Raw genomic sequence first — 26,369 nt, forward strand, 5'->3', positions numbered from 1 at the left:
GTTCAAGTTGTGAGGCTACAAATGTTTCCGTGCAGATGTCCATAGCCTTGCCTGTGGATGTCTTCTTCTTCTTTGCAGGGATTCAGTCTACTTCAGTGATATGTAACCTGATGGAGGCTATTGCATGGGGGAAGGGAAGAGCATCCCCATCTCCATCCAAGCAAAAGCTGTCAATTGCCTCCTCTCTGGGGAGCTATCTAAAGACAGCTATGATCATTCTTCTCCTGCTCTAATTCCTTTCTATTTTATTTCACTTCCTTCCCTTGCTTTCCCACAAAATATTGTGGAGAGACAATGCTACAGCTATTGATTCCTTTTTGCCCATGTTAATGACACCGCTCCTTCCTCAGGTGACTCTGTATTAGAGTCGTTAATCAAATGTCATGGCCTATGAGCATACGGTCTGTTCATTGCCAGGAAACAGTAACTGGCAGCAAGGTAGCAGTAGTACACCCTGGAGAGAAATTTTTCTTAAAAGTGAAAATGCCGTTCTTCCCTCCCATGATAAGAATCACTGAAGTGCATATGTGCAACTGTATATAGCCTTTCCTTACAGCAGTCATCCCATTTGTAATCCTCTTTTGGCTATAATGCTACAGTAGCTTGGATTGCAGTGTACCATTTTTAGTACTTATCACATAGCAGCAGACAGCTGGGCTTTTACATTACAAAATAGCCACCACTACAGCAGTGGCTTAGATGACAGTGAGGTACTGTCCATAATGTATGATCTTGCGCAATGTCTAGTAGCCAGAATAAAAATCAACCTGACATCTCAAAAGACTAAATGCAGCTGAATGGGTTTGTTAAAATGGGCTATAACAAGTGAAGCATGCAGCAGAACCGGGAAAAGAGAAAATACATTTGCTCTCAGGCAGACTTAATTACACGGGTTACAGATTACTGCTAGGTTTTAGAGGATAACGTCACAACTGAAGCTGAGGTAGTACTACAAAATGGGGTGCTAAGGGGGGCTTCTCTTTCGGAGTTACTCTCTAGCTCCATCAGCTTTATCCCAGGACAGATAATGACCACTTCGCGTAGGCTCAGATTCAATACTTGACCAGTGCGCTATTTATTTTTCATTGCCTATTAGTAGTAGCTTGGGTGAACGATTTTATTTTGCGTGTATATTTTGGGAGTGACAGTTTGCATGAATATGTGGTCTTGCTTACCAGAATTTATCCAAGTGTGAGCTCTCTCCGCAAGGATTACTTGCTTTATTCCTGTTCAGTGTTAGCAACCCAGTTAAAGAGACTAAAACGATGTGGCTGGTCATTCTTATTTAAGCAAAAAAATGAAATCTTTAGGGCCCAGAAATTCTCAAACAATTTAAATATGAGAGATTCTATCTGAATCAGACAAAGCAAAGAATCTAAATCTCCTATACTACACCTGAAAATCCTAAACCCAAAATTTTTAGTCAAGCACATTATATAATCAAGTAAGTTTTATCAGTCCAGAGATAAAGCAAGATTACGATCTACTGTCCATGATGGAGGATTGCACTTAGCCTTCCCTGCTTTGGGCAGGACTGAGCCTTGAAGCACCATCTCTGAGGGAGCTGCACAGCTACAGGGAGGCCTGATGTTCGTGTGAGTAGACCTTATTCACTTGGAAATATGATGGCTCAGGTTTTCTTCTCATGAAGACTGAATCTCAGAACCTTACAACTGTTTAGAAATCAACATACTGCCCTCCCCTCAGGCTAACCTCCAAATCAAATTTGCTCAAAGACTTCCCATTTCCTCTTTTAGCTAGCACAACTCCCAAGCATTGCCACTTCCCTTGTTCAACTTGGCAGCAGTTGCTGGAAGTGGTGAAGAGGAGCTCAGCTGGGTTAGTGCCAACCTGCTGCTGCAGGCTCTTCATTAACATACACAAACCAAGGGGAAGGCTGCTAAGATGTGAATAAACTCATTTGACTGCTTGCAGAGAAACTGCAGTGGGAGCTCAGGGAAAGAGGTTTGGTGGGAGGATTTATTGCAGAGAGAAGGGGAAAATTTGGAGGTAGCACAAGTTGAACATCCTGAATTGAGGTGAGACTAGTCGCTCTAGAGGGGGATGAAGATTCCCAATAAACATGAGAAGTCTAGAATTTTCTTAGAGGAAACACTGTGTATGAGCTTGGTGATATGCCAGGTATTTACTATTAAAAAATTGATATGCTTCCTTATGTAGGGGGACACAGAATGAATTGCCTACTTTAGAGAATGTTTTTCTGGAATCCAAACTGAAATTTTCATTATGTTGAGTTCAGCTTTGCTAAACTCACAAGTCCTGAAAGGTCTTCGTTATCCATTGAGTGTGATCTAGGATACAGGGTGGGAACAGAAGACAAGATAAATTTAAAATGGAGATTAGTGTAGATTTCTGTAAGAAAAGTCTAGAGTGTTGCACAGCTGCTGCTACAGGCAGCTGCAGTGGACCATGGAGAGAAAAATCCATTCTCTGGCATCAAATTCCAACGGTACCTAATTGAAAGCCCATTGAAGTGAACATAGGCCTTATCAATTTTAGTGTGCTTTCGATCAAGCTTATAATTCCTTGGTGTATCTCAAAACAGAATTTCTAATGGCTTTAAGTTGTGCTGAACTCAGAGTTTGCATTTGGTACTGGGTGGTAACTGTTTGTCAGTATTGCTTTTTTCATATGTAAATAGGTCTCATTTGTAAGATGTTCATCTCTGGAAGCTTTAGCCAGCTGTCTTCAAATGTAGGCATTTCTTCTAAACTTTTCTGCATGTGTAGCTAGAGAATACAAATCTGGAGAGTGAGAAAGGGACATCTTAAAATGTATTTTCTCACTCTTACAAGGTCACAGAATTCTTCTTCACAGACTAACTTCATGCATAAGTACAACTTAATGTGTGTATTAATGCACTCTGTGTGTGATTTCTTTTTTTCCTTCTTTGTTTTTGTTGGTGTTTCAAATATTTTTTTGTTGCAGTTAGAGGATCAAGGGAATATACAATAACAAAAATATACCATGAGAGAAAAAAGAAAAGGAAGGAAAAATTCAGAGAATATCCAAAGTTAAGTTACAGTTTTAATACATCTTGTCCATCCTTTGTTCATCTGGAAGACCAAAGGGACCAAAAAGGGCCACAGCTGGCCTGCACATGACCTCCTTGATTTTCTGGCTTAGGTTTTTCCCTGTCCTTCAGTGGTCCTGCTCCAAATACCATTGAAATCAGCTCCACCCAACTTCAGAAGTTCACGTTTTAGACCCGATAAGCTTATGGCTATCTAGGAAGGCAGGACACCTGGTGGTGGAGAGAAGGTTTTTCTTTCTCAAAGGGCAAGGGGGACCTTAAGTCATTTGTAACAAATGGGCACTTACCTGCCCTGGCTCTCTGCTCCCTTGGAGGTGGTCCGTGCAGCAAAGTATGCATGGGGGCCTGTGACCAGTCCTCAGCTCCTAGCAGCAATGGAGGAAGCACAGATATTTGGTCTGATGGGTCTACTTTGCTGTCTTATCAAGAACAAGTGCTGCAGGTGGAAAATGCAATAGCAAGACACCTCTCCACTTGTCTGTCTTTGGTCCAAGAGGAAGGAATGAGTAATAAGATGATTCTAACCTTCACATATTCCTCCTTTTCAGCAGCAGTGATCTTGAGTGGGATTTTCCAGTGAGAAATATATAACACACTGTGTCGTACCTCTGATGTACAGTCAATCCAGTGGTTTCGGGGCATGTGGTACCGCTGATACCATGCTGAAATGGCAAATCCAGGCAACACTTCATGATCCCAGAGGACAAGCAACTGTTCAGGGTGTACACAGTAAGCCTCGTACATTCTGCAGGCACCTGTCTGATTCTGTGTGTCCTGAAGAGCTGGTCTCCAAAGGTGCCTTAGAAACTTTGTGCATTCTCCAGTGAACAGCAGCTCAGTCAGATTTACAAAGCTGGGACCTTTTGGGCTGCTGATCCTGATGAAAAATCTGTATCATCACATGTTATGCTCATAAAACATGACTGAACTGGGAGAAACCTAAGTGAGCAGTCATATATTTAGGGGTGTGGGAAGAACAGGGATTGTGGCGCTGGCCACAAGAATCCGAAGCCTTGGGTGTGGATGGTGTAAGACTGAGCATAGGTGGTGGATGAGGTGATGCCTGGGAAGCTGGTGTCCAAGGTATATTCATTCATCTCTGTTAACTGCAACTCCATCAGAGGAAAGGGCAAACCCAAAGTGCTCGTCTCTGAGGGTGGGGGGAAGCCATAAAATGTTAGACTTGATTCATCACAGCCTTTTTGTCCAGGTGGTCCTGTCAATATGGCCATAATTGTAAGAGTCCTGTAAGTACTCCAGGAGCTGTAATTTCACTAATATGAAGTGCAGAAGCACTTCGATACTTGCCAAGGTATCTCAATGGTAGGAATTTCTTTTAAACTTAGCAGGGTAAGCGCTTTTGTCTCCTCTAACATGATTGCCCCAGAGGATAGACTGAAGACATATTTATAGCTTACTAACAAGGAGTGCTACAAGCAAGGCAGTAAATTTGCATGTTAGGCTACACTGCTGAAAGGACCTTTTTCTGATGTACGAAAAGTGTTGCAGAGTAGAATAAGGAAAACTAGTAAAAAAAAAAGAAAATAATTATGTCCTGTTTTTACCTGGAGGTCTAAAGAGAGGTGTTCTGCAATTTCCAGCAAGAGTTTTGTTGTCAGAAAAGGCAATCTTAACCATATAGGTGCAATTTTTATTTTGACATGTTATAGACCATCAGGTTTTGTATTTTTCAATATTCTATATTGTATTTTTGTTGTAACGAATGTCAGTCGCTACCTAAAACATTTTGGTGTTTCCTATTTGAGCGGCAAAGCAGTACTTTGATGCTTAGCTCAAGATATTCTAACTAGTGATGGCTCTAGAGAAAAATAAGCTCACCTGATCCTGGTATCTTGAAACAGAATAGAATGAAATGGTGACACAGTCTTAACGTTCCAAAGAGAGCGTTGTCCAGCATTACATTTTAGCAAATTCAATTTCATGGTAAATTCGGGGGGGGGGGGGGGGGGGGGAGAGAACCCAAAAAGCCTTTGCTTTTTGTTTTTATTCAGAACAAAATGAAATTCTGCAACATGAGAATTTCAAGTTTTAAGGGCTATGATGCTATGCTTTCACACTACTAGTGCCATACTGCCGTGTCTTTACAAAGCAATAGGAACACATTCATAACATAAACTTTAGAACTGGCTTATAACTCAGCAGTGCATGGACTACCTTTGTGGGACTTCCATCATGGGAAACATGATAAATGAAAGCTGGTTTTGTGCCAGGGAATTTTGGTGAGAATTAAGCAGAGGAGAAATTTGAGCCTGATCTTATGTGGGTCGTTGCCTCTCACTTTACCTGACAAAAGCCAATCAAATTCACAAACACTCAAACACCATGATTTCCCCCTGAGGTAGTGCGTGGCTAAGTTTTAACTACTCTCCCCTCAGCTCTATACTTGATAACAATTATCATATAATAATCTGCCATATAAATTTATTTCACAATTGTTATTAACAAATGCTGTAATAATTCTAATAGTATTGTAATTATGTTGCCATTAGCAGTAGTAACTGTAGTCACGACACATCTCTAATAGATCATGAATGACTTGGCTGGCATATCAGTAGGCTGGAGCTGATCAACTGCTGGTGTTTACTTGCATCGTGCTCACCAAATGCCGTATCCCTTAGAAGGTGGAGATGCCACAGTTGTTTACACAAACAGACGAATCGCTTACTAATAAGCGGTAGATATTATCGCCAGGGGTTTGGGAACAAACCAGGCAGTCAGCAGTGTTTTGCCCACTGTGCTCTCGCCAGGTGATCAGGCCTGACCAGGACAGGGCTGTTCTTGAACCACGCATGAAACCAGATGTTACGTGACACAAACACGAGCCAAAACACACACCTGTTTCTGCGTTAACTAGAAATTTCCAGAGCGGCTGTGTGCAGTGTTAGCCCGCACCAGCAGATGGGGCGGTTACAGTGCGTTATCAGCCCGCCCTGCAATACCTCGTTATTCATGGAGTGTGTTTTCCCCTGCAGAGCTCTGAAGCTTATTTTTCATTAGGAATCAGCCTGTTCTCTGATTAATGGTATTATTGGCGATTGCCTGGCTTAATTCAGCAATCACTGATGATGTATGAGCGTTTGAGGCACTGTTTTTCAGGGCAGCGTCCAGAGGGCTACATCCTACCAGTGTTTTGGGAAACAATGCAAAGGAGTGGCCCATAGCAATAGCAATGAAAAAAGACTTCATTTCTGTTTAGTGAACCAGGTAATGTTCATAACAAGCTCCCCATACTTATTGCTGTTTACAAGCCTGAGATATGTACCAGATTTAAAACTTCTGTAGTTTTTGTGTGAGATTTCAGTGAGAAGGCACAGATTCTAGATAAACTATAGTGATAACGTATTTATATGCAAAGTAGTGCAGTCTTTTATTATTTAGCCTTGCAAAAAAAGAGGGTCTCTACACACACATACGGAAACACACACACTTTTTTCTCCCAGTTAGGTGATACATTAAGGATCTGGGTTTTTATATCCATAAGAAATCACGTATATCAAACTGTTGATGCAAATACACATTGTATTCTAAGTACTGTGTTATTTATTGTAACAGAAGAAAGTCTGTAGAATCCAAATAGGCTGATTTTCTAAGGTTAGCTATGACTTATTCCCTTTGGAAAAGGGTAGTTTCTCAAAGTTCAGACCTCTTGTAGGAAGGAATGTGCTTTCATTTTTGCACTTATTTTATGAAGGGAAGGGAAAGTTTCTTCAGACCAGATGATACCAGATGAAGGTCAATAGCCAGAGCAGTGACCTGGGATACTGGAAATTTCAGTTCAAGTTCATTCTGATTGATTGAGGACTTGGACATGAAACTCCAAGATCTTTTACCTATTCAAGGCAGGGGTTCTTGTGGCCTGACTAACGATCCTATGGCGCATATAAAAACATGTAAGCTAACTTCAGCGACAGGCTTGTTTCTGATGTAAGGATTCTTGCCTATTTACATTTAACTCAGTATTGGAAAATGTCTTCAAAATAGCATTATGAGGTGTCAGTTTATCAACACGCAGGTGAGCAAGAAGGTTCCAGCATGAGCTGTTCTTCATACAAGCTTGCTATGTTGTTCATCTTCCCTCAAACATCCCATACCTCAAAACTTGCAAATTAGCTATTTTCTTAGGAGAAACCTGCAGAAACTGTGATTCAGTTCCCTCAGTTTATTCATGTGGCAGTTTGTTATTAAGGCTTCTTGGCTGGACTCTTTCTTGCATTTAATGTTCCTGCCAGGATCTCCTAAAATATACTTGGCCTATCACCATAAGAGTGGGACAAGCATACGAGACAGGGAAGTTTAGTCCAACTGTTAAGCCGAACCCATAGAAAATAATAGGATCATGAAGCACCTGAAGAACAACTACAGAAAGAGAAGAATAACCACCTCGAGGGCATTTCTATGTAGCGTGATGTGACAGCTTCTCTCTCCTTCAATGCAGTGGGAGCTACAGCTGGTCAATACAAATAGAAAAGAAGCTCAAAGTGACTTAAAAAGGATCTCATAGAAAGCATAAATAAGAATCACATCCACTTCGGAGGAAAAAATGAGTTCTGTAACCCAGTTTAGCTTTTGGATCTGCAGACTCTGTTTCAGACATAAAGAAGTGTTTGTCTACCTTCCAGCTTTTCTAAGTTGTTTTTTTTTTTAAAAAAAAAAAAAGCATTGTCTGTAATACTTGTTTCGCCTGTGTTTTTAGACCATGACAACCACAGCAAAATTCCATTTGTATAATACTGTATGGAATAATTAGTTTAACTTTTGATCAGAGAAGGACAATATATGACCCCACCAAGAATATCAGAATACCTTTAAAAAATCATGTCATTTGTTGATGATGGTCTGCAAAGACTAGAGGATACTTTTGTCTTATGATGAGATCAAAATTAAGACTGTGTTACAGACACAAATGTAAAACATGTAAAAAGATTTTTACTAAGGCCTCAGATGTTCATGGTCTAGGATTAATGTTCTATATGAAAACAGTACAAAAATCTATTTAAAAACATGATACAGCTTAAACCACTAAGCACCTTTGAGTGAAGCAGCACTGTATGATGGGGATAAAGAACTGGGAATCAATTTACCATACAAAGTGGTTTTTCACCATTCATTTCATTTGGTAGCTCTGAAAGGCAAACAGTTGTCATAGAAACAGTAAAATAAGAAATCCATTTGTTGGGACTGGATGATGTGCTTCCTTTTGAAAATGCAGATAAAGGTTCACTAGATAGATTTTTGTCAAGTGTGTATCCTGCCAGAACTTTTAGTTTGGAATAATATGGTTCTGGTTGTGTTTGTTTCATTTAAATGGCTAATCCTTTCCATGCTGGTTGGACTTTTACAGCATGCTGTTCTAGTTCCTGTGATTTCATATTGCAAATTGTAATATTAGACATTTCAGACCATATCTTCCATCCTACATCCCCACATAGGAGCTTTTGAAAATTTGTCTGGAAGAAACGTGTTAGGACCTCTCAGGATTCATTTTCCTACTATGTTCTCATCTCCTTTATTAGAGCCATTGCGCAAACCGAAGGCACAGACTGCAGTCAGGCTGTGCAAGCTTTTAAGCTTTTAGTCCTCTGCCTGTTTAAAGGGCTAACAGTTGCATAAACTGCTGTTTCAAGCATCACAGTCTTTGGGTCTGTCTAGTATGCTATGAAATAAATGGCTTAGGGATGCATGGGAAGGAAACAGAAGCGTAAACTGCATCACTTTTAACACAAAACACAAGCTGGGAGTGAGCCTGAAATCTGGATTTAGAAGTGAAATTTTTTTTAGCCTCTGAAAGAGCAGAGCTAAAGGTAGAGACTCACTGCAATGATAGCAGTTGGGTGTACACCTCTAAGCTTTCTTTGAGCCAGCTCGGTTTCCAGTTCCCGTGTCATGGTTGGAGCTCAGTGCAGCCTGATCTACTTTGCCTTTTTGGTAAGTTCTGTGTGCTTCCCTTGTCAGATTGTTACTGGTACTCAGGCTAGCTAGTATAAAGCAAATCACAAGATGTTCTGAAGAAGCCAGTTCAGGCCCCTCAGATATTATAGGTACTTTCTGGGAAAAGATTAACATTACAGTGGCACCCTAAAAAACTGGGAAGACCATAAAAGGTCATTTTTAAAAAGGACCTATAGTTCTAGAAATAGGACTGAACTGTGATGAAATACATAAATGTCTGTGTCTCTTTTTCTGAACTGAAGTAGAATCCAAGAAGCAGACTCCAGACACAAGCTCCCAGCTGTACTGTAGCACACATAGCACACATCATGCCCTTCAGGTTCACTGAGCTCCTGGGACCTCCAGTCTTCTCACTGTTCACGGATGATACATCAACATATGGCATCAGTATAGTTATAATACCATATGTTTGAAAACGAAGCATTTGTAAAATGTCCAGTTGTGTTTTCCACAAGTTTCAGGCAATGGAGAAGAACCGAACTAAGACTTTGAATGTACATAACCATTTTAGGACTTTCGCTTCTGTTTCCCTACTTCTGAACAAAAGGTTTGTTATTCCTTGCTGAAAAGTCAAAATTGAGTCTGTAGTCACCTTTGAAAATCAAAGTCCTGTATGCATGCTGCGTGGGTGAATGCTGGGATGTGAGAAAACCTTACCTGACTGAACAAGTGGTTTTGAATTGGTGAATTTAGGGCTACTTATAAGACATTGAAGGCAAAGTGTTTGACGAATGTCTTGAAGAGAAAAGAGAGCTTCTGACCAAAAGAAGTCAATCAGGCTTTTACTGCTGATTTTAAAGACTCGGAATTTCACACTAAAATGTTCCTCAAACTATGGGAGCTGCATTTTGAAAAAAAACAACAACATAAGCCTGTCATTTGAAAAGTCAAATATTTTACCTTCCTGCCAAGCTCTATTTCTGACAGTCTTGCAGCATCATATATATATCATATAGACAGGAAAAGATGAGTAAATTTAGTAAGTCTGCTTAAAAAACTATAATTCCTTGATATGTAGAGTAATAATAAAACCTTGAGAGAGTTTCATATTACTATTTTATGCCCAGTGACTAACATAAAGGAAATGATTACCATTCCTTTAACTTCAAGCAGGAAACCTCAGCAAAAAATAATCATTCATCCAGTTTTACAAATGCAGATGTCAAGAAATGTATCTGAAGTGCATCTTGAAGCAAATATTTGCATAATTTTTTCTTAGTTTTCCTCGAGCTCTCAATTTCATAGGTAAGTTATAGCAACATGGCTTCTTCACTTCAGAGTGGAATGTGAAAATAGGCACATAGAGAGGAACGGATGGATTTGAAGTGGATAAACAAAAAAATTGTGTGCTCTTTCCCAGTATCCAACTGCATCTCTTCTTGAATTTTAAAATGTTCAAAATGTGTTTTTTTCCTCTGCTGTTGGTCTCTACGTGGCTGTGGTTCTTGGTACGGTCTGGCCAAGGCTAGAGGCAGTACTGACATGATATTGTAAGAGCCGTCCTCCTGAGACTTCTTCCACAAGCAGAACCACAACATTCTCAAAGACTTCTTAAGAAATTTGCTATTGAGAGGATTTCATTCCAGCATTTTAGATGAAGAAAATCTGAATACAAGTTGGAGAACCCTCTGTATTTCAAGGGTTTTATTTTTAATATTTAAAACTATAAATCTTCTGAAGTTCACCTCTTACTGGTGTACCAATACACTTTTGTGAGGACTACCCGGAGTTACACAGTGAAAATATTCCCCTGTTACTAGGGGAGCAATGCAAATTGTAATGTTTCCTTTGAAAATAGCTTGTTTCAGGGATACCCAAGGACTTAAAATGGATACATATGTGTAAAAGCTGGAAAATAAAGATAGCTCTGTTATCTATTATGCTAACAACAGAGATCAGGCAGGTGTAGAGAGGTAGACAGAGGGGACAGTGACCCAGGGAACAGTGAAACCATATTGCTCCAGGTAAGAATCTGGCCTTTGGCATATTACTGATAACTCTTCTACATCTGTCTTCTGGGACAACATAGAGACAAAATGCATGTTTCCATTCTCCATTTAATATTTTTCACGAGTGACTTTGTCTGGAGGGTATTTTGTGTTTGAGGGCTTTTTTTACATTTAACAACTCCAAATATTACTTGAATTTGGAAAATGCTTAGGGGAAGGGCAGTTGACAAATTTTAATCAAGAAACCACTTGCATAACGAAGGAAACAATGGAACAACTGAAGGGAGGCAACACCATCTGGAGAAAAAAATTGATAGCTTATTGAGAAGCCAAGGGTCTGTGAAAAAGAGATGTCTTTGGGCTACATAATTAACTTGGGTTTTTATTTCTTTATGGTGTGTGGGTTGTGGGTTAGTTCAGAGACCAGTGAGACTCATGCAATACTCTCTGAAGGCTGGGAGGAGAGATGCACATAGTTTAAAACAAAGCTGAGCCATTAAACTTATTTCCATTTCCTGGAAATAAATTTCTTTATTTGAATTTCCTGGAAACAGAGTCAAATGAAATAAATCACTTTGTTTAAAGTTTTCATCATCTGCATAATTTGACATCTCTCCTGAGTTTGCTGGTTCCAAACAATCCCATGATTTGGCAAATGTCACAGCTGCTTTTCATATTTGTCATAGCCTAGTGGCCTGTAGCAGCAAGAGGAGACCAAACAGTAATAATGAGGCTATTCCAAAGCATTTAGTTCTTCAATACAAGTGTTGTGGTTTAACCTGGCAGGCAGCTAAACACCACACAGACATTCACTCACCCCCACTCAGTGGGATGGGGGAGAGAATCGGAAAAAAAGGTAAAACTTGTGGGTTGAGATAAAGACAGTTTAATAGGACAGAAAAGGAAGGGAAAATAATAATAACAACGGTAAAAGAACATACAAAACAAGTGATGCACAATGCAATTGCTCACCACCCACTGACTGATGCCCAGACACCCCCTGGCCAACTCCCCCAGTTTTTTTGTTCAGCATGACATCATATGGTATAGAATATTCCTTTGGTCAGTTGGGGTCAGCTCTCCTGGCTGTGTCCCCTCCCAGCTTCTTGTGCACCCCCAGCCTCCTTGCTAGCAGGGCAGTATGAGAAGCTGAAAAGTCCTTGACACTGTAAGCATTGCTCAGCAACAACTAAAACAGTGTGTTATCAACATCATCCTCATCCTGAAACCAAAACACAGCACTATGCTAGCTACTAGAAAGAAAATTAACTCTATTCCTGCCAAAACCAGGACAATAAATCAAGATTACTATTTTTTATGTCCCTGTTCAAGTCTTTCCTCATGTTGATCATCACTTCAACAGGCTGCACTATACATTCTGTGAAACATGTCCATGACATGAGAACTTTGCTTCAATAGTTACAGGGGAGAGGGGAGTCGGTGCCATCCAATTATCATTCTGATGTTTCTTTCTCCTCTTCATTAACCTAGAACAGATATTTGTAAGAATAAAATTCTATGTGAGACATATAGCTAGTTTTCGTCAAAAGTAATCTAGTCTTTCCATGAACCCAATAAGGATGTTTTTACAAAATAATTTTAATGGTTGTCTGTCTGAGTATTTTCTCTCTACTATTTTGCTGAAGTGACTTTTCTGAACTGTGTGTTAAATAACCATTTTTTGCTTTCAGATCTTGATTTCTCCCATTGACTTTTTGCTTTTGAGATTTCAGATCTCAGATTTGTAACACAACTGTACCTCCCACGGTGAAAGACAGATGAAAAGCACATTCTGTAGCCGTAATGCTGGTCTATACAGAAGTACAGGTGGCTCTTAGGTGTATGTTCACTGTGGTGCTTTAATATTTAATTCCATCAAAGTTGATTTGGCAAATCTCTTATGTTTAAGCACTTTCCTCGGGTTTCTAGCAGTATTACAGACTTTAAGCTACATGTAAAGCTGGAAAAACAAAAGTGTACCAGGTGATTAAGGGAAATAGAAGTATAATACATTCTTATACCTACACTGGGAACTATTTAGACGTATAAAAAGGTGGGAGACTCTGCACTAGGCAGCAATTGTTGTGTATGTTTCTGAGTATGAGAATATAGATTAAATTGTTTTTTGAGAGAAAAGCTTTTCACCTAAATGGGATCACCAGAGTTACAAGCCTGTATAACAGTAAAAATCATAAGCTTCAGCTGAGTTCAATGGAGAGGACCTAATTCCCAGTTCCTGGGCTGGGTGTGAAATTGCTGTGCTGCATTAGCATAGAGCTGGTGCATGATGGTGGAGAATAAGGCTGATAGATTTTACTCAAGTTCAATCCGTTGCTACATGAGAAGTAGATCTAACATAAGCCATCAGAAATAAAATCTCTCAGAAATCCCTGAGGCTGTTCAAGGCAGCAGTTCCTTACTAGAAAACATGCATTTATTTCCTTCCCAAGCAAATACAAACTCTGAAAAGAGTTGGTCCATTTAACAGTAGGTCGTTCTGGTGAGGGGTTTACTTCAAGGTGAAGCCCAGTTTCACTGGGAACTGCGGACATTCACGTGCTTGTTAACAGCACCTCATCTGCCTAAACCATCATCCCATCACTGGCAATCTAATATTCCCCTGCACAAGCAAACGCAACTGTTGTGTTATGGACCTAGACTTCAGCTGTAACAGTTAATACATCAAATCTGTATTTCTCCCCAGCCTAGAGACGCTCCCCCATTATCATCCCCTTGTTGAAAACCATCTGTAGCTAATCATTCCCCACCACCCTACTCAACTCCTGTAAAAACAGTAAGGGGAAAAAAAAAATAAAAATTGGTGGTATCTTCTCTTTTTAAAAAGTAGGTACACTGACAGCTTTCTAGTGATACTAATCAGGGAATTTTAGTCTGAAAGCGAAAAATGGTACGAGCTCTGAATGAGGCCAGTTGGCTAAAAGGGAAAATGGTCTCCGAGTGTGAAGGAAACAGCTGATAGTGCAACCCTAGCTTCAGGCAAGGCTAAAGGAAGTAAAATCCAAACATACAGGGGAAGAATAAGGAGCCTACTTACCTGCATACATAGTTTGGGGTTTTTTTTCATAGGTCATATTTCTACCTAATTAACTTGGCTATCAAAATAGCAAAAAAAGAGAAATGCTGTGGGAGTTTATTGTCCTCTGTTTCAGCATAACTACTTCAGTTTAGCCCCAAGCAAAAAGTGAAAGTTGAATCCATCTGGGGGGTGGGTGTGGGTGTAAATGAGGACAGAGAAAAAACAAATTAAAGTCTGACAAACTAAACAATAGAGCACAGCTGGTGGTGGCCTTGATGGAAAGAATGAAATGGCAGGAAGGAGGTGCCTTAGCCCTCCTTTTCTCCCTCTTAACAGCAGCGTGTCTGACCCTTTCTGTGGAAGAACCTGCCAGCCTGAGGGTAGCTGTGTTACCTGCTTGCTCACAAGGTATCTTTGTGAAATAATTTTAAATGGTCAGTGGCTGTCCTTGAAAATTTAAGCGCTTCTGTTCTGAAAAAAAGATCTTTCTGCCTGGGTTTTACTTCAAGTTCTAAGAAGTGGGGTATAGATGATACTTGTTCCTTCATATGCAAACTCCTAAATGTAGTAATATTCAAGAGTAACAAACAGATATACATTTCTTCCTTTCCTTTCTTCTTCCTCTGTACTCCTCCACACGTGTACTGGAAGTAGAATTACAAAAGGTCCTTATGCAGGCTGTACAAGGCAAAGGACAAGTGGTAGAGTTTCGATACTCGCTCCCTACCTCCTCCTTCCCTGTACACCACCCACCCATGCACATGCTTGTTTGCTTGCCCACGAGCCTGTTACAATCTGGTTCTTGCTGAAAATTACTTTTATTTTTCACATATATCTTCAGAAGATCTTGGGAAGGCACCTTCTCTTCTAATTTGCCCGATGGGTAATTTTGGTTATGTTAGCACTGTAGGTCAGGAAGGTGCTGGAAACTAGATCTTGTGTTTTATTTGTCTGATTGTAGGGCAAATCATGATAGCTCTTTAAATTTTAGACCATTTCAGCCGTTCTGCTGTACAAGGAACACTGATTTCCCATTAGAGGAAGGCCTGTAGAAAGATGTAATCACACATTCAGTGATTTAAAGATGCTTTGCATACAGGGTTGCTAGTGACTGAAATGTCAACTCCCCTAAAACCTATAGAAGAGCCACTTATAATGCTCAGGTTGTTTCCTTATAAAATTGATTCATAAAAATGTTCATAGAAGCTGGTCTCAGAGGCAGCCAATACCTCTGAAAGGTAAGTGCAAGAAAAATAGCCAGCTCAATTATGAGAATTGCTCTGTGTTTTTCTTTTGAAAAATATGACAATTACATCACATGGCTATTTTTAGGCAGATAATAAAGTGGAACACTGGGTTAATGAAAGCAGCCTGTGCAAGCTGAACGCTATTCACCCAACATATGCATGGTAGGCTATAAGTCTGAGGGAAACGCAGGCAGTCCACCTGCTCATTAACTACACCTTAGATTTTTGCCCGAGAAGAAAAGCTGGCTTTATTGTCAAAACAGAAAACATAATTGGAAACAATTTATCTCTTAATCCACACTTCACTTCTTAAATTCCTTGAGTTTATTTTGGAGGTGAGAGAGCGCTAATGCCATCATCTGAACACAAACGGTGTTGAGCTGTAGGAAGGGAGGAATTTGATGTATGTGCTGGTATTCACAGTGCTCTTCTGCAAATGCGTTACATGTTTATCATACAATGCAATTCCCTAAAAGTTTTAGAAAAATGCTCTGAATTTTGCAGCCCCATTGAGCACACTCTAGTAGGCTCCACAAAGTTTTTAAGGTTTCTCTGCAAGTCTTGTGAGTTGCAATACCATTGGCGTTGCTGTTTTGGGCACAGATGAAGGAACATCTGTGGTCATAATACTTCTTATGATTGCCAAAGTCTCAGTTCCAGATATTAGGGAAAGCATGTAGACGCTTCCAGATCCAAAGGGCTGCTGCTTTCAAATGGTTGCAGGCTTTGCTAATGCAGTCAAAAGGGAGAAAACTCAGCCCCAAAAATATCAAAATATATAGTTAATACTAGAAGTGGCATACTGAACTAGAGAATGTAGTGTTTATTATAACTTATTGTGATCTGTGCAAGAGGGGACTTGTAGAGTTGTTCACATCTTTATCAGTTGCTATTAAACATGGTGGTCTGGGTGCAGCCTCTGTTTTCGGAACCCCCCAAATTCCTGATTGCCGGAGGCTCGGAGATCACATGAGGGAGGGAAGCGCTCTACACCTGCCCTATTTCTTTCCCTCCTCCCTGAGTATCCTCTCTCCTGGCTGTGGTCAGGGACTTCCTTGCCAAAATCAGGTTGTTATAATTTCTGGGTGATGAGAAAAAAGCCAAGCTGGGATTCTCTCAGTTCTGAGATTACAGTGAAGCACTGACTTTAATGAGACAGTTTATAGGCTTGAAGTGAAGCATATACTGAGGACCTTGCTGAACTTGGCTGTATATGGCACAGCAGGTGGCTGTCAGGTTAGGGAAGGATTTGCATGAGTGGGAGAAGAGAGCTTTGTGTGCGGCTCCCCCATCTCTCAAGGCCTAGTATGGACAAATTAGAGACACTAGAGAAAACAGAAAATCTTTTATATGAAATATTTTTTCTCCTAGAATGAACAGATTAAAGCTTGCTTAATTCATGGTGATTGTCAGCTTAATGAAGAATATAAAGATCACAGGGAAAAATCAAGTTCTTCCTGACTTACAGGGTCTGATTAGAGCAGTCATCTGGAAAGCACAAGCTATGATGGTACTTCTCTATTTCCAAAAATAGATTAATAACTAAATTGGTTGTTCTGTTATAGCCTTTTTAAACAGCTACACTTTGTCTCCAGTTATTATACTCTAGGTATTGTATGAGTGTATTTTCAAAGGCTGCTGCTCAGTCTAAAGATCAGCATGTATTTGGACTTTTTTCCCGTTGAAAATGGCAGTTATTAGCTACCGGGTAAAGGATACATCAGAGGTGGCTGCAGCCTCTCAACAGCGTGGGGTACGAGTAGGAGGGGAAGTAGAAAGGGTATCTAGAGGGAGCTGAGGTTGCCCTTCCTGCTGCCTAGGAGGACCAGAGATCCTTATCCCTACCAAGGTCTGCTGTGTCCCCATAGCAGGAACCACCACCTAATATTTCCCATTATTTCTTGTTGGCTTCTGGCAGTCTCCTGCCGCAGGGAACTGATAAATTTGCCTGTGCCTGAGAGATAGCCATAGAGTAGATGTAGGATGATGACATTCACTGCCCCCCACCCCTCCCCACCCCGTTTTTCCCTTGGAGACATTGTTTTCTTCTAAATCTGCATTATAACATTAGAGCTCCATTTGTCTGCTATGTCTGAGCCCAGCTGAAAGTTATTGGTGATCTCTACTTTCAACCTTGTGACTGTGTTTTAGTGATATCGACAGACAGAGGCAGACCAAAAATACACTTGCCAATTCTGTTGCTTGATACAGATCCAGCTCTAGCCTATATGTATATTTGTCATAATTAAAAGTTTATGTAGCTAACAATTATCCCTGATGTGTTACCTAAGTCATATAATATATATTTGTTACTTATGCTCAAAGTTTAGTTTTGACTCAACATATTTTGATTAAACAGGCAACTTTTAATGGTATTTCTGATTCTTTTAGCTGACAGAAATAATCTTGTCTTTGTCTACTTGTTTCCCCGTGCTTTTGAAATTTGTTAGAAATTCTGTATCTTTCCATCTATGACCTGATTTAGCTGCCAATGAAGTTGGCAGGAGATTTTCCGCTGGCTTCATCCAAAACCAGATCAGGCCACTAGAGAACAAATGATAAATTACATTCATAAGCTGGGAGTTACCACAGGCGTTGATCAATACACATACAAATTTCTGCCTAGGCAGGGTTTGCAATTTGGCAACCTGCCCTCAGTAGTATGAGGATGCCCTCCGTGGTACAGTGAAAGGCATGTATCTAAAGCAACACTGGGTTTCACTGTCCCTCTGGGGCTTTATTTGGGGCAAGTGGTGAGACCTTGTCGAGGGAATTGCTGGGAAAGGTACGTTGCTTCAGAGGTCCATGGCCATGAACAGCAGAACTTCTTACTAGAGTTTTTTCCTTATATTTTGAGGCCACCAAGTTCAACTGAACGGCCCCATGTCCTTTTTTTCCTTTTTATTGCTATCAATAACAAAAGCTGAAAATTTTGGCATGAGGATATTACATTTATTCATCAAAAGTCATTAGTTCTTTAGTAAAATGGTGTGCTTAGATACATTTGCAAAAGCACGTAATTCTTTACTAAAACAGAATATTCCTCAGTTTAAATACATCTTTTGAGATCTTTCAGACTTTTAAGTGTTCTTTAACCTATTAAGACCAGCTATTAAATGTTTTCAACTTCAAAGAGTAAAAATATCACTGAATATATAAAGGGAGATTCTTTTTTAGACAAAAAGCATGACTATTATCTTTCTTTTCCCAGGGAACATTTCCCCCATTATCTGCCTTGACAAACAACTAGTCTCACTAATAAATAATTCAGCAGCAAGAGACTCCGGGGCTGTCTGTATAAAATTATGGCATACATTAGCTGATGCCCTCACTAAGCAGGAGGTTCTGAGAGACTTAGCCTTGACAAAATGGCATTGCTAAATCCCTGGATGTCTCCTTAGAAACTGTCCCCTAATTTTTTGGGTCTCTGCAGTGAGCAACTGACTGCTCCACTGGAAAAACAAGGACTGAAATAAGTTTGGGGGTTTTCCCCTGATTTTTTTTTTCAGAACCCATTAAGGCTGTCTGAATATCATATTTTGCAGAATTCTTCATCTGATTCAAGATTAATTGAGCTGGTATTTTAAAATTGTGTGGGTTTTCTCTTACCTTGATGAAAGAAACATTTTAACTGCCTGGAGGATTAAAAGGGGAAATAATAAACAGCCTCATCACGGAAACAGTGCTCTGTGCTCTGTGCCCAAGCTATCTGTGTTGAACTGTGTGTTGGTATGGCATATTCAACATAAATTCTTGAAAGCTTAAGGGTCATACTAATTTCAAGTGAGGTCTTTATCTCAAGGATCTTTCTTTCAGTTGTGAAGATTTCATTTAAGGAAAATAAAAACACCTGCAAATAATTAGTACTGTGCTTTTGTACCCACTACCCCTGGGTTAGCATTAAAAGAACCCATTTGGTGGCAGCAGCAGTACAGTGGCCCAGGTAGCCTGAGTGGAAGCCAACCCTGGGAGCTTCCCTGCCCTGCAAAAATAGTGTCATTTAGAGAAGACCCGTTTTTAATGAGTCTTCTCTTAAAAAGATAAAGCTTCAGCCAAGTTGTTATGAGGTGGTGTTTTTTTTTTTTTTCCTGCAAGTAGACTCTCAAACTTTGTGGAACAGTGAAGTCAAAGCAGAAGTTGGTGTATATGTCTTCTGGCTTCAGTGTACAGTTTGATTTTAATATGATACAGTTTTATTTTGGATTTTTGGGGGTGGTGTGTTTGCAGTATCACATAGAAAACTTAATGATAACCAAGACCATATCTGTCAACACACCTAAAACTAGAACATCGTACAGGCAAGATACACAGAGGGTGCATAGAGAAGGATATTATTGTCTTTTTCTTTTTTTTAACTCATGGAAAATTGAAACAAATAGTTGTTTAAACAAGGTCACACAGGAAAATTAGGGAAGGCTCAAATATAAACTTGTACTCTCTGAATCCAGTCATATTCTTGGTCAGCTGATCTCTTCCATTTTGCTGGTTCTGTAAAAGACCATGTTGTAGCAAATGTTACAGAAGGACACCAGGGGAAGTGACCAGTTTAGGCACAGGGGTTGGCTGCCCAGCCTATTGGTAGACTTTTTAATTTTGAGAGATAGAAGTTAGGGAAGCAACTGTAGTCATGTGTGAGCTCTGCAGTATCTGAACCCAGGCAAAAGTATTCATTACTGTTTGCTGTGGACACCTGAAGTCTCTACCAGTCTTACCACATTTACAGGAATAAGAATAATTAATGCAAAGAAGACAAATCTCATAATGGAAAGTCCCTTGTTCTGATAAAGAAGGTCTGTAGGTAGTGAGGTTTTCACAGACGCATTGCTTCCTCCCACTTACTTCACTTTGCTTTTTTTTTTAGTCGAGTTATCAGTCACTTAAATTAATTCTCAGTGTCAACTGCAAAAATGACTGAAAGTCTTCATCGTATAGACTTTGAGCAGTAGGCCAAAAAACTCATGAGGTGCTCCTGTGCAGTTTTCAAATGAGTGTATCTTTTGAAATTAGCAGTTGGAAAGAAGATTCTGGAGCATGTAATCCCTCAGGGAGAGCCAGTGGTAAAAAGGGCTTAGAAAACCTTAGAACTTGTTCATGTTTTGATTTTCTGGGGCATGCAGACCTTGCCAGAAGCATTCCTTCAACCCAAAAAAATATTAATCGTATGAAAGACTAAAGCAAAATGAAATGGATCAGTAGCTAGTTTTGGTTTAAACTTTCTCTTGACACAGAGTGTTGGATGTTGCTTTTGTTGTCCTACATCCAAAAGATGTAAGTAGTTTTATCTGTTCTGGCTGCCGTGAAAGGATCTGGGGAGTCCTGTGCTGTTTCTGCAAAGACACCTTAATGTAGAAATTACACTTTTTCATCCCCAGATATTCACACCTCTAAGAGTGTTGTCTATTTCCTCTGCTACAGCAAACAGTAAAACAATCTTGTACTAATGCTTGTTGAAAGGGAATAGAAAGATAATGAAAGCATAAAGGACTAAGAAAGGAAAAAGAAAAGCTGCTATTTAGCAGAAAAATATTTTTCAGAGTCCAAGTTTGAAATTTGCCCTGATTACAAATTTTGAGGGCAACAGTTATGTCTAAGCAGATATTGAAGTGAGAATTTTCAGTTGCTGTAGTTACTTAGATGCTGAAGGAAAATTGATTCTCAATAATGTAAGCTCAAAAGCACTTTGCCAAATCACTGTTAGATGTATAAACTGCAAGCTGAATGAACGTAGTGAAGAAAAATTACAAGAGAATGTCCCATAGCAACAAAGTCTATTAGTTTGCCATTTTTAATGAAAAATATTTTATTTCCGAAGTCATAAAAATAGGACCTTAAAACATCTTCTGTTTTTTCTTGCTGGGCTAAAATCTCATGTATGTACAATCTTCAGCTGTGATTCTGCAAAAAAATTCAATAAAGTAAATTCAATATTTATTATTTATTTCCTCTTATATTTTATTATTATTAATGGGAAGGCCCAAAAATATAATCAGGACTCAGACCTATTATGCCTGATAGTATAGAAATAGCACAGGATATCTGTCTTGCACCGGAAGACTTAGAATAAAAGACGTTAATGATGTAGTTATGCACATGTATCTAGTTGCTGCCTTGAACCCCTTGTACTATTTAGCTAATGAATATCCAAGCCAGTTACCTCTGAGATTACACAATATATCTGAACTGGTGGATCTGAAAGCAATACTGAGTTTCTGGGTTCAGGAGCTTGCTCTTGTCTCACCCTGACCTACTATCAGAACAGAACCAGGAGCCTGCCAGCCAGCCTCTGTAAGAGCTTGGTACACAGGCCAAAAGGAGACCAGATGTTTTTTTTGGCCAGATTCTAGAACTGAACCCATTTTAGGATGAAACCTTAAACTGAGCCCTAAATTATTTCACAAAAATGTTCTGAAATGCAGTGTCCTGAGGAGTCTGGAATATTCCACCACTTAGTTTCTGGTTTTCCAGAATAGATGTTAAAAGTCTTTATTTAGAAACAATACAATTTTGGGGTTGTTGGTTTTTTGGTTGTTTTTTTTTTTTTTTTTAAAAGAAGGCAGCAAAACAAACCCAGTGATTTCTTTTTAATAATCATTAATATTTTCAGCCTGACTATAAGGTTTGTTGTGAAGCAAAAAGCATTCAACTTGAAAGTATTTGGAAGAAACATAGGGGTGTTTTCTTTAAAGTTCTATGTAAACACTGTCCAATTTTATCATGTAGTAATAAGATTATTTTTTGGGGGGTGGTATTTGTTTTTCTCCTTCCTATTTGCCTTCCCTTAATTATTCCCCCACTTTGCTCCATCTGCTTCTCTTTAAAATGTAGAGAAATCAGTGCTCTCAAAGGGATAAAACCCAAGATCCTCATCCTTTCCCAAGGTCCCTTCCTTTATAGAGGATGTTGCTCAGTGATGTGTACATGGTTCTTGTCACCATCCAGTTTGCAACTCTCTTCTTGTGTCAAGTGGCAAAAAGCACAGCTCTGGGAAGTGAGCTGTCACGCAGCCCATGTTGCCAGAGACTGCTGCAACCTTCAGCAAAAAGGCAAGGCAATTTGAAGAGTAACAGCAAAAGTTAATGCTTTCTTTTTCAGAAAACTCTCTGCCATACTGAGGATCCTCAGTGGAAATAAACAGCACAGAAACAAAATTACCTCTTTGCAAACATGAAGGGTTGAGCTGACCTCTTCAGGAGAATTTCTGCAACCTTTAAGACCCTGGAGGACCAGCTGGCCCTGCTTTGTTAGCCGTAAAGGTATGGCATTGTCAAAAATCATCCCTCACTGTGACATACAGCTGGAAAACATACTGAGCCATATGCCAGGAGTGGGATATCTTGAAGAGAAAGGTTTGAGTCTTACAGTGATATCAGGTGAAGATTGCTTAATCCCCTTCAGTTTAGTTTCAAAATGTATTAGGACCAGAAAGGGTGAGATTTGAAAAAAAATGTTTGGTTTTGCTTGTTTGCTCAGTAGGTTATGCTGGTTAATTATGGAAGGAAGCCTGTTAGAGAGACTCTTTTACAGATGCTAGGAAGTTCATTGTCTATCAGGGAAGCAAGACTAGCCTTTTAGTCTCTTCAGGGAACCAAGATATTGACAAAACTATTTTTAAAAAGCTGAAGCTTAATAGAAAATATCAAAGGGCATGTTTGAACACTGTTTATTTCAGAAGATATGGTTGTGACCCTTCAGAAAGGCAAGACAGGGATATAAGAGGGGTTGCCTTACAAATAATTAATTAGGAATTCAGGTCTAACTTAAGTCTGTACGTGAAGCTTCCAGTACAGATTAAAAAGGTCTATGCTTAGAGCAGGTACACAACTCCCTAGAGTTTTGGTTTGTGTTGTTTTGTTTTGTTTTGTTTTTTTTAAAAAAAGAGGGGGGCAGAAATGCATGAAAATTCCATTGCAGAAATGACTAGTAAGTGACCTAGACTCTATTATTCAGAACATAAATGTGCATTACAGTTCTTTCAGACACTAATTATCATGTTACTGCTATTGTTCCAGCAAACACAAATAGGCAAAACAATACTGCAAAATTAAATTAGCCTTGATAAATGCATTGTGAGATCTGTGGCAATGGAAAAAAGTCTTTTCAATGAGTGTTAATCTCCTAATCTGTCTTTAGAAATTGAGGCTGGCATGTATTCTCTAAGACTTTTCTCAATAATGCCAATTTAAAAAGCCTTGCCATTGTGGCAAAGTCTTTCTCCATAAGATCCAGGTCACCTGAAGTTGTGCATGTCAAAATGGACAGAAGAAAGAAGGTACTTGATTTTGTTAAATCTTTCACCTGATGCCTTTTCTTAAGAGATGGCAATGTCCTGTTGACTCTTTCTTTGAGGACTGCTTCTGCCAAAAGCAGCAAGGATGCTCAGAAGTTACTAATCTTATACCAAAATTTTTAAAGGCTAACTGCACATCTGCATTAAATTCCCTGAAAGACTGGTTCCAGTTCTAGTTCTTCTTGTGATGCAAAATGACTGAAGCTCTTGCAATGACCATCAGGTGCTTTGGTTTTTGCTTCCACAAATACTACCTAAATCCTCAGTCTAAATTCTGAGGGTGCCCTCTTAGTTTCAAGCTCAATCTGGAGGTACCAAAACTCATATTCTTCCAAAGGAATGTAGTTAAAGTTGTGCCACTAGGATGGTATGTCTCTGGCAGTTACGCTTCAATCTGCGTTCTCCTCTTACATCTCCTGCATAGCTGCATGGACTGGGTGCCTTCTGAGTACACGCGTTGTCCTACACGCATTGTCCTATGCGAAGCAGAGCAGCAGGTAATGTTGTTGTTGTCCTCTGCCTGAGCACTTGTTTGGAGCTGGTTTCTTCCTGTCGGAGGGGATGTGCATCAGCATCTCCCATCCGGCTGCTCTGGGGGCCAGGCACAGGCACATCTGGGGCAAAGCTGCTAAACCACTCCACTTCTAGAGCATGACTGAATCCTTATCAGGATGATGTGCCTGTTTCTGAAAGTGTTTAAATGTCCTTGGGTGTTGCCTATGGAAATTGAGCACGACTCAGTGCTGTAAATTCTGTGCTTTGTTTTGGATGGCCTGATAGCTGGGAGTAATACTAGCCAAAAAACCCATAACTGATTTGTCTGGAAACCTTGTTTGGCAATGGAGGAAGTATTTGTGACAATAAACTGGAGAATTGTTAGGATTTGGTTAGAAGAGCAAATGCATCCAAGATTTATTCCCCCCCCCCTTCCCCTCTTCCACAAATTACATGTTTGATCCACCTTAATTTCTTCATGTGGGACCCAGAATGGATGTTTTGTATTTGGCAGGCATTTGCCTATACCTCTGGACGCAATACCTATTTTCCCTTTCTCTCTTTCTTTTAGCAGTGGGGAGGGGAATGTATCAAACATGGAAGATTTAGGAAGTGTGGGACATAAGTGTGGGGCTTGTGGACTGTTTCCTTTCAGAAGAAGAAGCAGGTGCAAGATACAGATATAGGCATTGACACTGATATGTGTTTGAGGAGGAGCGAGGATTTGGAGAGATGGTGAGGGTTTATGTAGCAGTGTTCCTTCTGGAGTTCTCTGCTGTCTTGGAGGCAGTAACAATCTGCAGGGAAGAATTTAGGTAGAAGGGGATTACTCTGAAGGAGAAAACAAACAACCCACCACCCCAAAAAAAAAAAAAAAAACAAACAAAAAAAACCCCACAGAAAACCCAAACACAAAAAAAAGCTGACCCGGAAAGTTCTAAGTATACATCAGAAACAGTCAAAAATTGAATGTGTTGATCTGAACCCATGAAGGAACTCAGTAAGAGCAAGATGTCAGGAACTTCTTCCCTTGATCGTTGCTGTTTAGAGTGTCAATGTGATTAGCGACACAAATGTTCTCGTGTATACAGAGCTTTGTTAATTGACTCAGCTGTGGGGATGAGTGAAGCTGAGAATTTCTTCAGTAGCACATATAGCAAGTTGGACATTTTTGGGCAGATCAGCTCTGCCTTGAACACACTGAGGGTAGACTTGCCACAGGCATAGTGTGATGCGTGGCCTTTGCTTGCTGCATGATGACATTGCTGATTACACAGGCAGCAGCTGAGGCTCATCCTGCATGTGCTTGGAGGGAGGGTCTCCCTGGCACCGTGGGAAAACACTGTGATGATGATCAGTACCATTCTGAGCAAATCAAATGGTGTCTTTGTAGTACCGACATCAGACTGCACTGAGGAGATGAGCCTTATTGGAGTTTGGTTTATCTTTGAGTCCAGTAGTACAGTCTTTGATATTGCATATATATGAGGAACTGTTGCCACTGAATAGAAAGCATGCCTTCTAGGAAACTGCCACCACAAGTTATTCAATAGGACTTTGGAGCCCAAAAGCTGAGGCTTTGGAGTCTGAGGTTTGCAATAATGGGGAGCCCATATGGGAGGTCTCCCTCACTAAGGAATTTTCTGCTGTTGCCTAGGACAATAAGGGTCTGGAGAAGCCAGGATTTGCTCACCAAGATATTCTAGACCTGCCTAGTACAGCATCCTGCTGGAAACGGGCTGCACACCAAAAATTTAAGTATTGCATCCTGATGTCGTGATGGTGTGTCTATTATTGTTGAAGATTATTGCTAGGCACGCTGGAATACTTCACTTAGGACTATGATGGCCACATCCGTGGCACAGAGGAAGCTGAGCTATCAGCAGTGGCATTCAAATACATGCAAAAATCATAGAAAGCCCTTGCCTGGTACACTGATAGCAGACTCTTGATGTTTACCACATCCCCCAGATGCAAGATAAAAAGCTGTGGGCACAAGACACGGGTTGAGTGGGCAGAGGACTGTGCATGGGACTTGCAGAGTAGGGACTGGCTCCCCCTGGAAGCTCAAAGGTGAGCATCAGGGAGAAGACAACACTGAGGCATGTTAGTAAAGGAAGGTTTGCCTGGTGCTGCCTTAGCCAGGTAACAGCCACCTGAAAAACCCATGCAGGGTGGAGCTATTTAAGGAATCTAGAAGGGAAAACTGAAATCTTTTCTGTAGGATGGAGGATAAACACCCAAAGCATCGTGCTGAAGTTTGGCTTATGGAGGTTTGTCCTCCCACGTGTCCGAGGCTGTCCTGGCCCGATAGTGCCTTTTTAATACA

This window comes from Chroicocephalus ridibundus, chromosome 2 (genome assembly GCF_963924245.1).
Source record: "Chroicocephalus ridibundus chromosome 2, bChrRid1.1, whole genome shotgun sequence".
In the NCBI taxonomy this organism is placed as follows: Eukaryota; Metazoa; Chordata; class Aves; order Charadriiformes; family Laridae; genus Chroicocephalus; species Chroicocephalus ridibundus.